Source organism: Sceloporus undulatus, chromosome 1, assembly GCF_019175285.1.
Source record: "Sceloporus undulatus isolate JIND9_A2432 ecotype Alabama chromosome 1, SceUnd_v1.1, whole genome shotgun sequence".
Taxonomy (NCBI): domain Eukaryota; kingdom Metazoa; phylum Chordata; class Lepidosauria; order Squamata; family Phrynosomatidae; genus Sceloporus; species Sceloporus undulatus.
In genome coordinates, this window is record NC_056522.1 from 100,822,832 (window position 1) to 100,832,424 (window position 9,593).

The window sequence follows — 9,593 nt, forward strand, 5'->3', positions numbered from 1 at the left end:
TGTGATTAATTCAAACCAACCAGAATGCAATTGTGGTTTCAGACCCTGATTGGTTCAAACCTAGCCACAGTTTCCTGTTACAGCTGAATCTAGTGAAACTGGTTTACTCAAATTTCTGAAGTGGACAGTTGCAGTTTCTCTGGTTCATCCTCCTGATGTTAAACCACTGTGTAGTGTTGCATCTGAACTGGACCAGCATCATAGGGCTTTTTGAGCATAGACTAGTTGCTATGAATGGTACTGGCAGCATTGCAGTGGAAGTAAGGACAGCTTTTGTGGCCCTGCAAACAAACAATACATGATGCCAAGGCTATCATAAAATGAAACAAGGCAAAAGTTCCACAAGCTTCCCAAATGAGCTTGCACTCACACTTCAACTAGATTGCCACTTGCCAAAGCAGCATGTTGATAATACTAGTACAAATGCTTAGGACTTGGTTCAGTCTCATTTTACTTTTTTATTTCTTTCAATTTTGTATACACTTTAACAGTATATTTTGTATAATGATTAACGCTAGCGCTCAATAATAGAGAACATCAACATTCATGACTATGAGAATGAATCCCCCCTTTTATCACAATGTAATACAGTGGAAAGGAGAAGCCAGGCATAGTCAGACACGCATCCTAGACTTTAGCAGAGCGGATTTCAGTAAACTTAGAGAAGTATGATGGCTATTCCATGGTCCAGAATACTAAACAGATAAAGGAGTTCAGGACAGATGGAGGTTCTCAAAAGAGCGAGATACTGAAGGACAATTCCAAACCTCTTCCAGTGAGAAAGAAAAACGGGAGGTGTGTCTCAAGAAAACCAGGATGGATGACTAAGGAACTTTCCACCGAGCTAAGTTTGAAAGGAACATGTATAAGAACTGGCAAAAAGGGAAGAATCACAAAAAAAGAATTCAAAGAAATAGCGGCTTATGGGTATGGGTAAAGTCAGAAAAAGCTAAAGCACAGAATGAATTCAGGCTTGCTAGAGAGGTTAAGAACAATAAAAAGGGCTTTTTTGTGATATGTCCGCAGCAAAAGGAGAAGAGAAGGAAACGTTAGGGGCCACTGCGTGGAGGAAGGATGGCAAAAATGCTAAAGAAGACAGAGAAAAAGGCAGAATACTCCCCCACCTTCTTGCCTCAGTCTTCTCAGAAAAGGCAAAGGGTGCTAACTGAGTAAGGAGCAGAGGACAGAATAGGGAATTTCAGCACAGAATATTAAAGGATAGTCAGCTGGAACACCTATTAATCTAAATGAATATTTAAGTCTCGGGACCCAGCATGAACTCCATCACGGGTATTAAAAAACTGGCAAATGTAAATCGGAGCCATTGGCAATATCCTTGAAAACTCCTGGAAAACAGGAGAGACCCAGCAGATTGGCGGAGGGGCAAACGTTGTCCCCATCTCAAAAAGGGGAGGAGGGAAAAAAGGGATCCCAACAATTATCGTCCAGTTAGTCTGGACATCAGTACTAGGAAAGATTCTGGAGCAGCTATTAAACAAGAGTCTGTGACATCTAGAAGCAATAGCCATAATCGCAAAAAGTCAACCTGGGTTCAGAGAAACAAGTCATTCCAGACAACCTAATCTCTTTCTTTGAAAATACCCTCTCGGAGTGGAATGAGGAGCTTGGATATAGCTATTCTCTGATTTCAGTAAGGCCTTTGACAAAGTTCCCCATGACTTCTTGCAAACCAGCTGTAAAATGTGGGCTGCACAAGGAACTGTTACATGGGGCCTATTTAATTGGTTGACCAGCGCGACCCAAAGGGGGTGTCTCACAATGGCTCCTTTTCATCCTGGCAGTAAGTGACCAGTGGGGGTCCACAGGCTCTGTCCTGGGCCCAGTGGCTATTCAAACTCTTTATCCCTGACCTGGATGACCAGAATTGGGAGCATACTTATCAGATTTGCAGATGACACCAAATTAGGGGGAATATCTAATACCCCAGGGACAGGATCAAGATTAAAATGACCTGAATAGACTAGCAATCTGGGCCAAAGCTAACAAAATGAAATTCAAACATGGAGAAATGTAGTATTGCACATTAGGGGCGGAAAAATTAAAATGCACAATATAGGATGGGTGCCACCTGGCTTGAATGAACCCGTGTGAAAGGGATCTGGAGTCCAAGTAGACTACAAGTTGAACATGAGTGAACAGTGTGATGCGGCAGCTAAAAAAGGCAATGCTATTTTAGGCTGCATCAATAGAAGTATAGGGTCTAGCTCAAGAGGATAATAGTGCCACTGTTCTTGCTCTGGTCAGGCCCACCTCGAATATTGTGTCCAGTTTGGGCACCACAATTCAGAAAGGCATTGAGAAACTGGAGCGTGTCCAAGGAGGGCGACAAAATGGTGAATGGTCTGGAAACCATGCCCTATGAGGAACGACTTAGTAGCTGGGGATTGTTTAGCCTGGAGAAAAAAGAAGGTTTTAGAGGTGATATGATCGCCCCTGTTTAAATATTTGAAAGGTGTCATGTGAAGAGGGAGCAGCTTGTTTTCTACTGCTCCAGAGAACAGGACCCGGCAACAATGGATGCAGCTGCAGGAAAAGAGATTCCACCTGAACATTAGGAGGAACTTCCTGACAGTAAGGGCTGTTCGCCGTGGAATGCACTCCCTCGGAGGTGATAGAGTCTCCTTCCTTGGTGGTCTTTAAACAGGGTGGTGGCCATCTGTCAGGGATGCTTTGATTTGGATTTCCTGCATGGCAGGGGGTGGACTGGATGGCCCTAGTGGTCTCTTCAACTCTACGGATTCTATGATTCTATGTTCTATGATTCTAGATGACCTCATTTAGCTCAAAAGGACTTTACATCTATGATTATATTTCTTAAAGACAAAATACATTACATTTTGCCATATTTGTTTCTGTATATCCTACTTTTGTTTCCTTACATATGTTTAAACACTCCATAATCTCTTTCACATATATGTAAAACATATTTTTTTCAGTTTAGATTCACTTCCCTTCTATCCATGTTAAATGTTTCTTTATGCTTGGACATGATTCTCATTTAAAATTTCCTTCACTCAAGATTAGAGCATTCTCTATATGTGACCATTACACTTGTTACATTGATTCAATTATTGTTTGGTACCAAAATCAGAGATTCGTTTTATATAACATCACCAAATTCAGATATTATGTACTTATCTCCGTCACAGTTCCTTCAGGTCTAAGTGGCTAATAATAACAAAGAAAAACTACATTTACAGTGTAGCTTGTTACATTACTTAAAATAGCCCTCTGAATTCAATAGATCTTATCCCAATAAAAATGTCTATGAGGGACCTGCCAGCTGTAAAAAAGATGATTTCTCCTCCAGCATTTACCATTAATATTTTAAACATGTTCTGAGTGAAATAACATCTTAAATGTTACAATAAATCACTTATGAGTTTCTAAAAAATGTGGATTGTTTTAAATTTATATAAGCCTTTGCATCGGCGTTTCAGCGTTTTCTCTTCCTCATTTTAGCCCACAGTAAATCTTGGTTATGACAAAAATGATGAAGTTGAAGAAAAGACACACACTAATGGTGAGTATACCCATATAAATGTTGTCTTGTAATTTTTCTGTGTTCAAATCGTTCTCAAGGAATCAAAACTCATTTAAACAACAGCTGGGGATCTTTTCCTTTCGAAGCAGCTATTGGGTAGCTGCCAGGGCATTTAAATTTTAAGGGCTTTTGGTAGCAGTGGGTCAGGGATCTTTTTATTTAGAGGCGTCTGCAGGCAGCAAGCCAGGTAATCTTAATGGTGCTGACTAACACAATTATTTTTTTCTTGGATTCCATGTTTCATTTAAAAAGTACAGGTATATGCAACGACAGAGTTATATCAGTTTATTCCAAAATTCATTAGTATAATTGTTCCACCCAAATGAAACCTTGGAATGGCAGTTTGGTGAAGTAACTTAGAAGGTATCAGCTAGCCTAAAAAGACAGGAATGAGGATTAATTTAACTTTTTAATTCTTGCAGTGAGGTCAGCACTGAAATGTCTTGGGAACTGTAGTTTAAGGGGACTAGAGCTCTCTGGCTGAGAATTCTAAGTATCTCACTGAAGGTAACTCTCTCAGGGTTCCTTTGGATAAACGCCATAACATTAAATGAATGAAACTAAAAACAGTGAATGCTTGTGACTCTTATTCTCAATAATCTATAGAAGGAATGATGCCTCATTCCCACTTACAGATAAATGGTGGCGTGATCCGAATCGACGGATCAATTTGACAGCGGAGCATGGTTCCCACACTTTTGCCCCTTCACATTTTTGCCTCTAAATAATCCACTTGTGGTTACATGCATGCATGAATCAATTCAAAATGGACCACCTCCAGCCAGCTGAGGACAATTTAAATCATTCTGATCCACAATCTGGTTCACCACTTGTTGCGAATCAATTATCGAAAAAGCGGGAAAACATCAGCATCAAAATATGCAGGTTAATAAAAAAGATGAAGATTAAATTGGTCTATTGCATGGTCCCCTCTTGGAATCTCTTCAGCGATTCGGTTTAAGTGGGAACCATGGTTGTTTGAACCAGTTCAAACATTTGTGATCCAGTTTAAAAGGTAGTGGGAATGAGCCGATATGAGACAAAGCTCAGTAATTGCATTGCTCCTTGGAGATTATCGCACTGCGTTTGAGAACGTTCTGATCATGTGAATGAGAACGGAAAGCATTTGAGAATACCGCACGATGTGTTCCAATCGGGTTCTCAGAACGCTTAAATGTGTTCCAAATGTGTTCCGGAGGGAACGGATTTGAATGTGTTCTGAATGTGTTCCCAGGAGCTGACCGAGGAAATGAAACGTTCCAAGAGAAGTGTGTGCGGTATTCTTATCCGTTCTCAATCCATTCCTCATTCCTCGTCTTCTGCTTGGCTGAAGAATGACAGCAGGGAGGGAGGCAGGCAGGCGAGTGACTGCAGTGAGGGAAGGTGTGTGTGTGTGAGGGGGAAGAAGGAGGGAGGGAGGGGGAAAAGGGAGGAAAGGTGTCAAGGAAGAGAGAGGGGATGAAGCAGGGAAAGAGGGGAAAGAAGGCCAGAGCAGAGAGCAAGAGGGAGAGGGTCTCTGGCTGCTTCTCCGGGGGTCTCTAGGTCATGTCCAGTGGGGCTCCTGTGCTGTCACAATGCAGGAGCCAGGGGATGCCCAGGACTTTCCTCCTTCCCTCCTGACAGGGAACCACAAAAAGCTCTCTGTTTGGAGCACCACACAAAAGAAGCAAAAAACTCCCAGAATTCCATAGCAAAGAGCAGCAGACAAGAGTTAAAGCGGGGAGGAAGCTCACAACCTGAAGGCACACATTAATGCACACAACACAGAAGCAAAAGGTGTCAAGCTGCCAAAAAGGGGAAATGGGAATGACAGCAGAGACTCTTCTTTTCTAACCGTTTAAAGAGCTGCTATGCTGCCGGGCCTCTGCCCTTGGCCCAGTCCCTCCCTTTCCCTCCGCTTGAAGGGACCTCCGTGGAGCTCCCTTATGCCCAGGTGCCAAGGAGGGGACTCTGCCCTTGGCCCATCAAGTTACATAGTTTTATCTATTTTCTTCAAACATATGCAGCATCATATGAAGCCCCAGCGTTTATAGGGCTTGCCTTCTTCCTCCCCAGAGATCTCGGAGGGAAGAAGTCCTCAGTGAGGCTGAGAGCACTCTCCCGCCAGAGTCCCTAGGCTTACTGAATCCCCCACCTCCCTTCCCCATAGAAATCAATCCAAAAACTGAGTTTAAAAGGGCAGAGGAGAAACCCTTTGGGTCTGCCTTGAGAGAGATTTTAAATCCGTTTTTGGATCTTTCCTATGGGGAAAGAGGGGAGAGAAGATGGCTGGACAATCCCATAGCCAAGTATCCTCTGCCCCCCCCCCCCCCCAGATGAAGACCCATAGGGCTCACTGCTCTTTTAAAACCGATTTTGGATTGATTCCTATGGGAAAGAGGAGAGAGGGAGAGATGGCAGGACAACCCATAGCCAAGCATCCTCTGCTTTCCCCCAGTGAACACCCATAGGGCTCACTGCTCTTTTAAAAACTCCGTTTTTTGGATTGATTCCCTATGGGAAGGAGGGGTGGGGGGATTATAGACCAGAACGAGGCGCTCGGAGAGGCGAGCTCCATGGCCCAAGCCTCCCTTTTCCCTCTTCCTGGGGGCAGGCGCCTCTCCGACCCGTCCAACCACTGAGTGGCGACGTCATCAGAAGACAGCCCACAAAACTTAATCAGCAAACCGTTCTGAGAGTGGTTCAAGAAAAGGAATCGCGTGCGGTAAACTGCCGTTCTGATCACGTTTGATTTCTAATGCGGTATATCCGTTCCAGGACGTTTTCATCACGTGATGAGTGGAACGTTCTCAGAACGCAGTGCGATAATCTTCCGAGTTTTGGAAGAAACAAACTTGGTACTGGTTTCAACTGTGTTTCGCCAATAACTTTGATTTGCATCACATTCTGGAGCTTTTAGAGATTTAAAATATGAATAGAGGGATCGATCGATTTCTGCACTGAGGAGTTAAGCTGACTGGGAAGTTCCCTGGAAGCTGAAGTCCTTTACAAGCTCTGTTTTTATAAGCACATAAATATTTTTTTCTAATTAGCTCAGTAATCCTTACAGTAATTTTGGGTTCAGTAGGTAGGACTGTTCCCATTTTGCAAGTATAGTGCAGTTAGCAATTTTAGTGCTCAAGTTAACATTGCAACTTTCTGTAAACCTCATTATCATCATTGTTGAATAGTGCATCTCTGCTTACGGCATAAGAGCTCTGTGAGTAGAATAGCAAAGAAAGGGGGTATAAACATACAAAAAATCTTGAACTGCAGGTTTAGCACTCCTACATTCCAGCAAAAAATAACTTTCTGTTTTCTAGTGAATAGTTTCTGAACGATGGTTGTGTGCGTGCAGATAAACCCGTTCATGACACCCCAAGTGATCTGCAACAGAGTAATAACACTGAAACATGGCTGCGTGATTTGGGGAAAACAGAAAGTTAAATTTCTTTCAGAAAGTTGCAATCCAATGCTGCAGCTGTTTCACACTGCGCTTCAATTAATAATTTCAACATGTGAAGCTCAGTATTCCAAGACCAGGAAAGTTAGCTACAATTTTCCAAATATGGTCAACTTAACATGTAGCACAGTGCACATTATAGCATGGATATATGGATATTATATCTCTGCATTTTGGACTAAATAGCTGTTGTTGCTTAGTTTCTCAATGTCAGCATACAAAGTACACTTCTGGTTTGGGTGTTCACAAAAAGAGGTTTGCTCAACTGATATGGAGTTATTCTACAGTGAGGGTAGGCAGGGTTTATACTAAAAACTATGCCCATACGATTAGAAGAAAAGGCCATCCCTTCTCTCCAGATCCCTGCTCTGACAACTGCACGGACGCGGCAACAATCTGCTGCAAAAAGGAGCTCAAAATGGAGGTCTTTCCCGCGCTGCCACCAAGGCACTTTGCACCTGAGTGTGTTGGTGACGTGTTTTTTGAGCCATCCTGTTTGGACACATGGGCACAAGACACATCATGGATGCATGCACTGTATGGATGGCTCTGCATCAGATGGCGCCACCCATATGTATTAGGGTTCAGAAGCATGCAGTTGCTGCAGGCTCCCCAACCCTAAAATTGCCACCGTCACACTAACAAAGCGCGTTTGTGACCAGGCCTGTAAGACATCTCTATATCTCCATTTGTGTCTCACCAATTTATTATATGAAAGGATATGGATTAGGATTGGTGTGTGAAGGCCTAACACTTTCCACCTTTATGATACCATGCAACTGCCAATAAGAATAAGAAAAAAACCTACTTATTGTTTCTAATTACTACTACCAAAGAATCACATCCTTTGTTTGAACACAAGGGTTGCCTACTCTTGCTACTCAAATTCATTTGTTGCTGTTCTAGTTCCTGCTTAGCTTGTATATTTCCACTTCTTTTTCAGAAATTAACCTGTCTTTTTGTTTCCTTTCTTCTCTTCAGTTCTAATAATTTCATCGACCAAAGCCCTCTTTTCTTTTGAATGATTCACTAAAGGAGGAAACATTTAATATCAAAGCTTGCCAGACAAACTACATATTATTATTTCAAAGAGTATAACTGTGAACACTTTTCTAAAAAAGAAGAAAAAAGATTGTTCCTTTCTAACACTTAATTAACACACCTATTAGAGATAACAAAACTGAAATGAAGCAAAGCCACAAGTCGTTTTGTTCACTTGTTTTCTTCCAGGCATGTGCTGCAGACTGGATTTATAGTAAGCAGAATAAGAGGGGGAGCCTCAATTTCTTTGTGTATATGCTACTATTTTATTTTGTTTAATCATCTGTTGAATAACTCTTCAGAAAACAAAAAACAAAAAAAGATTATGTGTATACTTCAAAGCAGATTGCAAAGACTGTTTACCATTAACAAACCGAGACCTATATACCCACAATACACTGGGTCCTTGCTATCTGCTGGAGTTCAGTTCCAGGAACCTTTGTGGATATTAAAATCCATGGATGCTCAAGTCCCACTAAATACAATGGACAGTAAAAAGGTACTCCTATATAAAAATGGCAAAATCAGGTTCGTTGTTGAAATTATATATCTTTAAAATATTTTCAAGCCATGGATGCTTGAATCTGTGGATAAAGAATCCGTGGATACAAAGGGTCACACTGTAACTACATTCAAGTAAGTGTATTTAATGTGAATTACAGTGTAATGCATGCAGAACCACACATGAATATAAGACACTGAGATCTGCTAATTCATACAACCCTTGTGCTTATGTCACACCTGATTGGAAACTCTCTGTTTTCCCATCAGTGCTTCAAATGTATTAGCTGAATTGGCCTGAAGCAGTTAATATGTCAGCTGTGATACATCTATCCCCTTAACTGAGACATAGTGAATATTGTTCTATTCCAGATGGGGTCTGCCAAAGAGGAAAAAGCCCTCCAAATTGTTCTACATAAGGGCTATATCGTCTTTAGCTGCTAAAAGTGTATTTCCTTTGCACTTTGTAAAGTTTTTAACATTTGCATTAGGAGGTTACAATCCTCCTGAGATGCAAGTACAGTTTTGGGCCCCCGCTTATACCGGATTTTTTTATACACTGAATTTAAGCCATACAACACGGTTTGAACAAATGTTCGCAAAAAACGTATCACAATTGACCTTGATTTCCTACATTTTTTTATCCGGGACAACAAACCAGTTTGCTCATGTCCTTATAGTATGGAGACTTGAGCAAGACACGATTGGTTATACAACGGGAGATCTTGGAACCAAACCCCAGCGTCAATAACAACGAGCCCCTGTACCAGGTTGGCCCGCTTCACATTTGTGGCTTTGACTTTGTTTGCGGCGTGGTTGCCATGAATGTTAAGAGAGGTCTCGGATAGGTAGGAATCACTAGGGGACCGCGGAGCCACAACGCGAGCACAGCTGCACAGACAGCCGGCGGCACGAGGGACCATAGAGATTCCTCAGAGAGAACACTTCTCTAAGAGATTGTAGGTCATTCAGTGCAATTCTAGGACAACCTTCCAGAAGATGCGTGACCACAAGACCGTGTGCGGAAGGAACCTAGATATCCAG